The sequence below is a fragment of the Anoplophora glabripennis genome, unplaced genomic scaffold (genome assembly GCF_000390285.2).
Source record: "Anoplophora glabripennis isolate ALB-LARVAE unplaced genomic scaffold, Agla_2.0 scaffold284, whole genome shotgun sequence".
Taxonomy (NCBI): domain Eukaryota; kingdom Metazoa; phylum Arthropoda; class Insecta; order Coleoptera; family Cerambycidae; genus Anoplophora; species Anoplophora glabripennis.
The window spans coordinates 158,571-165,529 of NW_019416385.1; positions in this window are offsets into that span (position 1 = coordinate 158,571).

Genomic DNA, 6,959 nt, shown 5'->3' on the forward strand with positions numbered 1-6,959 from the left:
AGATCCTTCCTGAATTCCACAATTCGCTTTGACCACGCCCATTTCTTGGGTCCAGAAGTTTCGGTTCTCATCTTATTGGCGGGGACCTGAATATCGGGACGCTTGTATATTTATCTAATTGACTGAATTTACATTTATAACAATAATTATATGACTTACTAGTAACCCTAACCTTCCCCTATGACTCCGCGTAACAATTACGGGACGGATTAGTCGATCTCATTTAATCTACTCTTATAGCTTGGAAAAGTCCGTCAAAAAAACCCAGCTGCTTAGGTATACTCTCTTTTCGAATTACTATCCATTTTACAATATAATTTAATCCTAAGGTGGAATCTCTACGGTCTTTCTCGCGGTTTCGCGCGTTGTTAAAAAGATGGGGTTCTACGCGGCGTCTTCCAGACGCACCAGATGACTACCATATGGCCCTGACTCTAAACGAACTTGTTACAAATATTGATAAATTTCGTGAAGCCTTTCCCGAAGGACGGTCTTGTCGACCTACTACTTGAAAGCCCTCAACTTTCGATAATTTGTGTTGACAACAGTATTTTATTTTTTGCCCATCCGAAATAAATGACTGCGCGTCCCGGCTTTTGTTACATTGCCCCCCCCCCTAAGAACGGATCAATTTTTCCAAATAATTTCCAAAATTTTGACAAATAAATTGAGACGTAGAAATTCCTTACAATTAACTATTCTAAGCTAGGGACGTCTTGTTCTTTTCTTCCTTCTTCCTCCGTGGCCCTGGAACTGCTGTTCTACGCATTCTCTGCTGATTCTGTCCTTCCTCCATCTGAATGATGACAAGCAGGAGGTCTCATTTGGGGTCACCGGATGTCTACGTTATCCCCCAGGTACGCCTCTGGCTTGCTACACCGTCCTCTGGACCTGCCTCAGATGGCTACTTGGGCAGCTTTTGGCATTCTTTGACTCGCAGGTCCCATGGAGTAGCTGGTGACGCATCTACAAGGTGCAACTTCCACTTGCACGGGATGGGTCTCGATCCCGAGGATCTTCGACAATCGCACTGATTTTTTTCAAGGTAGGTAGATTTCATAATAATACGTTGAAATCTATAATTTTTTCTTAATTTCAAATTTGCAACCTGGCATTTTTTTTATTTTTTAGCCTTAGTTGCAAAATGAAATATACGACGCACGAGCTTGATATAGTTATATATTATTATATATTCGGAAAGCTTATGAAAAGAGCTTTAAGTTAAAAAAAATCGTCAAGATTCGCTGACGGCCGATNAATATTACTTTTTCATTGTTATACAACACTCATGTAACAGGTGACGTCGAAGTTGATAAGATAAGTACGGTTTTGCACAGTAATTACACATTTTATGTGGACTGTTTCTAATCGATTAATATAAGTAACATAATGAGTGTTCCACATAATGTTGGTAAATATATGGGTTTGGTGTTTAATAAAACTATATAGCTTGAAATTTACACATCATATTCCCAGTATAATATAATAACAAATAGACTCTTAAGCAATAAATAATTATAAACACAATTCTTGCAATACTATAATTTACAATTTTCCGAATATAACCAAAGAAACCAAAGATAACGAAAGCCAAAGCCAAACTTCAAATACGTGCAAAGTCCAAACTGTATTACCAAACAACCCACAATGACAGGGTTAGCATTATCTGCGCGATCTTTTATTTTGGAAGCTAACTAACGTGTGGCGCCATGACAGTTTCATTATTCATATGTTACATTTCCTTCTATGTTAATATTAAGTTTTCTATGCATTCGAACTGATCCTGCAGGGACAAGAAATATAACTGCGCCTAGAGAACGGCTGTTTTAGGACCCTTGATACCCCTACTTCACATTCCTCAACAACAAAAACCCGAAATGAAACCTTGGTTTTTCAGATTTTGGCCAGCTTTTTGGGATTCTGTCCAACTGTGCACTGTCTAATAACTCACACGAAATCTGGAATCGATACCTAAGCTGAATAGTTTACAAGTTATGACCTTATAAACAAATTAACTAATTATTAGTCTGGACGATCCCGAGGATCTTCGACAATCGCACTAATTTTTTTCAAGGTAGATTTCATAATATGTGGAAATCTATCATGTTTTTCTTAATTTCAAATTTGCAACTTGGAATTTTTTTTTTATTTTTTAGCCTTAGTTGCAAAATGAAATATACGACGCACGAGCTTGATATAGTTATATATTATTATATATTCGGAAAGCTTATGAAAAGAGTTTTAAGTTAAAACAAATTCGTTGAAAACCAACGGAGTTACAGACTGTCAAAGTTGTCGGCCGATTGTTAAACAAATTAGGTTGGTAGCGGCAAAAAAAGATACTGTCATAACCGTCAATCCGAGTAATTTCCCAGGTAAAAATATTTTATTTTTGGAAGTATGTTAAGTGCATAAGATATATTGTTAAAAATCAGTGGGTCACTTGATTTTCGGCGAGCCGTAATGCAGCGGAATGGTGGCGGAAGCGAATGACAGTGAGTCCGAAGAAAATGACGATAATATTCATAGTCCTGCCGATAAATAGGGGAAATTCGCTTGAAAATAATATATTTGACAGTCTGTAACTCCGTTGTTTTTCAACGAAAATTGATTTTTTTTTAACTTAAAGCTCTTTTCATAAGCTTTTCGAATATGTAATAATATATAACTATATCACGCAGATCGTGCGTCGTTTGCAACTAAGGCTAAAAAATAAAAAAAATTCCAGGTTGCAAATTTGAAATTAAAAAAAATGATAGATTTCAATGTATTATTATGAAATCTAACATGAAAAAAATCAGTGCAATTGTGGAAGATCCTCGGGAGCGTCCAGACTAATAATTAGTTAATTTGTTTATAAGACCATAACTTGTAAAGTATTCAACTTACCGATTCCAGATTTCGGGTGAGTTATTAGACAGTGTTCAGGAATGAAAGGATGCGATGCCAAAACGTTCTGGTAATAATAACGCAGTTTATAAATGTTTAATTCAAAAGTCATAAATAAATTACTTCTGTTTATAACTTTTGATCTAATCAATATTTTTTGACGCTCGAGGGCTAGTTTTGTAGGTCTTTTGAAGATGAAAAAAAAGTACTTTACTGTTTTCTCGTGGAAATGAACAGAAAAAAGTTATANAACTAAGGCTAAAAAATAAAAAAAAATCCAGGTTGCAAATTTGAAATTAAAAAAAAATGATAGATTTCAATGTATTGTGCGATTGTGGAAGATCCTCGGGAGCGTCCAGACTAATAATTAGTTAATTTGTTTTAAAGACCATAACTTGTAAACTATTCAACTTACCGATTCCAGATTTCGGGTGAGTTATTAGTTATTCTGCTAATAATAACGCAGTTTATAAATATTTAATTCAAAAGTCATAAATAAATTTCTTCTGTTTATAACTTTTGATCTAATCAATATTTTTTACGCTTGGGGACTAGTTTTGTAGGACTTTTGAGACGAAAAACGTGAATTTACGTAAAAATTATACAATTAACCACCCTGTAAACAATCTTCCCCCCATTTTTATGACTGTTTCAGCTTGCCGAAACAAAAAGTCGCGTCCAACTCTATATTTCCTGGACTAAACAGAAAATATTCCTTAATGATAAATATTTGCTTTCTTAATTAATTTATGTTAAATTCATTGCTTTTTAAATATAAATAATTATTTTTACCAATTTAACTAAATTTAATTAATTATACAATTTACACCGATTTTTTTATAACTTTACAATTGTTTCTAACCTTAAAAATTCATCTGAAAATGGGGTGTATAATATATACCTTTGAACTAGTTGTCGTTTATTAAATTGTCAATAAAAGGATTGTGAGGAAATATTAGTTTTCAATTAGAAAATTTAAAAATATAAAATGCCTTCGAAATGAAATATAATGCAACTGTTCTGCTTTCAGGTTAAAAAATATTTCGAAGTAAATTGTATAAATGTTCTTTATTGTAAATTTTACCTACATTCGGCATAATAAGTAGTGCATGGTTTAAATATATTATTAACAAATAATATTCTGTAACATTATTAAGCGTCTTTGAAAAAATAAACAACCAGACAGATTTGATCTAGCTTAACCTCTTGATAATTATTATTTTACGTGTAGGTATACAAAAAACATTCCTAAAATGAAATTATTACCAAGACAATCTTAAATTAAATTTCATGTTCATAAGTTATAAATAATAATTTATAATATAAATTAGCTCTGCAAATATTGGGATATAAAATATTTAAAAACTCCTGCCAAGTTTTTTATTACTTCAATGACTGTTTTAAAAACATACTTATGTTTTAGTTGCATCGGGATATTATTAATAAAATTATAAAATCTGCAGATCCATGGTGCTACTGATGAAGAAAGAAAGAGATAACAATCCGCAACGAATTCCAAGCCGATCACAAAACTCGCGATGTCCTATTCTTAAAAAAATACCACGAATGAGAAGTCCATAGTTGGTGTTCCCGTAGGTACTTTGTATGGTCAGGAAATTTGGTATACAAAATATGGAAGCAAAAATAAACAAATCTATCTTATGGGAAGCTCTTTCCTGCACTATTTCGTATGAAACTACGTTGAACGAAGCTATAAGGATCTTAAAGATACAGCTTTGATTATAGGAAATAGGAAAGTGTTTTCGTGAACAACAAGCTGGTTTGGATGAATATAAATACCACCAACCAAAAGTTTCTGCAATTAGTTTGTTTTTGTATAATACAAATAAAGTCAATATCAACTACGTATGAATGAACGTGATATAACTTTCTTTTATGCTAAATATTTCAAATGTGAAATGGAAACGTCAATGTTATACTAACACTGTTATTTGTTAAAAAACGTAATTTTAGCATCAAATATATGGTGCAACTCTTGATACAATAGATTGACAGCAACTAGATCTTTAAGGAGGTAAGTGAATTTTACCGTAGAAGTGGAAGTTGCTATGGACAACGGGAGGTAAGTGAGGTAACTTACCTCCCTAGGGAAAAAAGCGATTTCGAGTTATAAATGCGTATTTTATGAACAAATAAATAGAAATATTTGATGAACATTATATTAATAGTAACAGTAACATTATAGTAACATTTATAAAATCTCGATAATTATTCCCCTCGCGTTTACTAATTGTCACAATTTTCTCAAAATGATTTGACCGCTCCATTTCAGTCACCAGCGGCTCAATATTATCTGACTGATCCATTAAAACAGCATGATGCGACGTACTACTAGAATCTGGAGTTAAAGTGTCATTGTAAAAAATCCTGTTGGCTATTTCATTTTTGTTACTTAAATTGTCAGCAACATAACTTTCTGCAATAATTGTGGCTGATTTCCACCCACCATGTCTCTTGATTGCTAATACATCATATTAGCCAGTAATGTTGCCGATGTTCCTCGGAATGAATGACCTGTATATTTTTCAGGATATTCTAGTTTCAAATCTAATCTTATTAGAATCATAGAAAGGGTATTCTTGCCGACTGGTTGGTTATAACATCTACCTGGTTGATAGCGCATAAGAAAGCGTGAAATTTCAGTTTTAATTTCCAATCTAATATTGATATAATTCTTGAGAATTTCTAGGTGAGAAACAGAATCCAGACGAGAAGTAATTGTAAACGTACATGACATATCATTTTTAGAATCTGGAAACTATAATGTCATCGAAATATCGGGTGCCTGAACGAGAAAATCGTTGAATTGTTCTCTTGTAAAAACGTCTGACTTTTTAGGTGTATAGCCGTCATTCTTACGTTTCAAAAATGCTCTTAGATTGGGGTATTCTAATATATCCACGTTCTCCTCTATGAAAATAGTTGACTTAATCATATTCACTTCACAAATTCGCCGGTGACTTTATAGTTCTTGACTTCTCCATGAAATATGCTAGCAGTGACATTTCAGAAACACCAGTATTTTTGTTCTGGCACCATTCTTTGACATTTCTATATGCTCGTCCGCGTAGCGCACTTTCGACTTCTCGGGCAATAAAAACTCGCAGGCAGCATTTGCTGCACTTTCTATTTGAAAATCACTCATTTAGAAATAATAATTCGAAACCAGCAAAATTGCAACTTTTATGTAGCTTTTTTGAAAGAATATATCATTTACTCAACTACCTCTGAAGTTAAACAATTTCTAGATTAATGAAACTTGGACTAGTGATTTAAGGAAGCAAAGATAGAAAATTTGCTGAATCTGTATATAATTATTATTCCAACCAGTGGCGGACCTACTGGGAAACACAGTCACTGTGAAATCCGTAGTATTGATGCCATTCTAGTAAGTTTTAAGTTATTGTGTCTTAAGTCTAATGTAAAATAATAAAAAAAATGATGGGGATTGCGTATTATCTTTTTTATATACTAAAAATCTTCTTTATTAGTTCACTTTGCGTAAGAATTACAAAATACCCTTAGGATATATACGAGAATGCATCACAGTCATCATCTTGAAAAAAAAACAACAAAGAAATTTCTAATTTTCTTGATTGATCTTAAAACGAAAACAAAATTCTCATGACGAGGCATATACACAAAGAGGATTATAGTAGGATCGTATACGATGCAAAGTAGAGCAAAAAATTGTCGGCCTTTTATCAAAGGAAAATCGTGTCATCATTTTTAGGAGGCGTAAGATAAATCATTTCAAATTTAAAATGAAATTCAATGTAAAATCTGAAATACCGCTGCATACGCACTGTGTTCTGGTAGTAGCTGTAGTCGCCCAGGTGCATCGAGTGTACGAACTGGTCGGTTATACGTCAAATACTAACCTGGCGAGCTTTGCCGTCAATTAGAGAGCGCTTCCAAAAAACAAGTAAACAACAGTGGCGCGTACAGAGGTAAAATGTAGTACATATGTGGAATTTAGGAAACAAATTGGATTTATAATAAATTACATTTAAAATAAATAGTTTATGAGAATAAAGGAATTTTTGTAG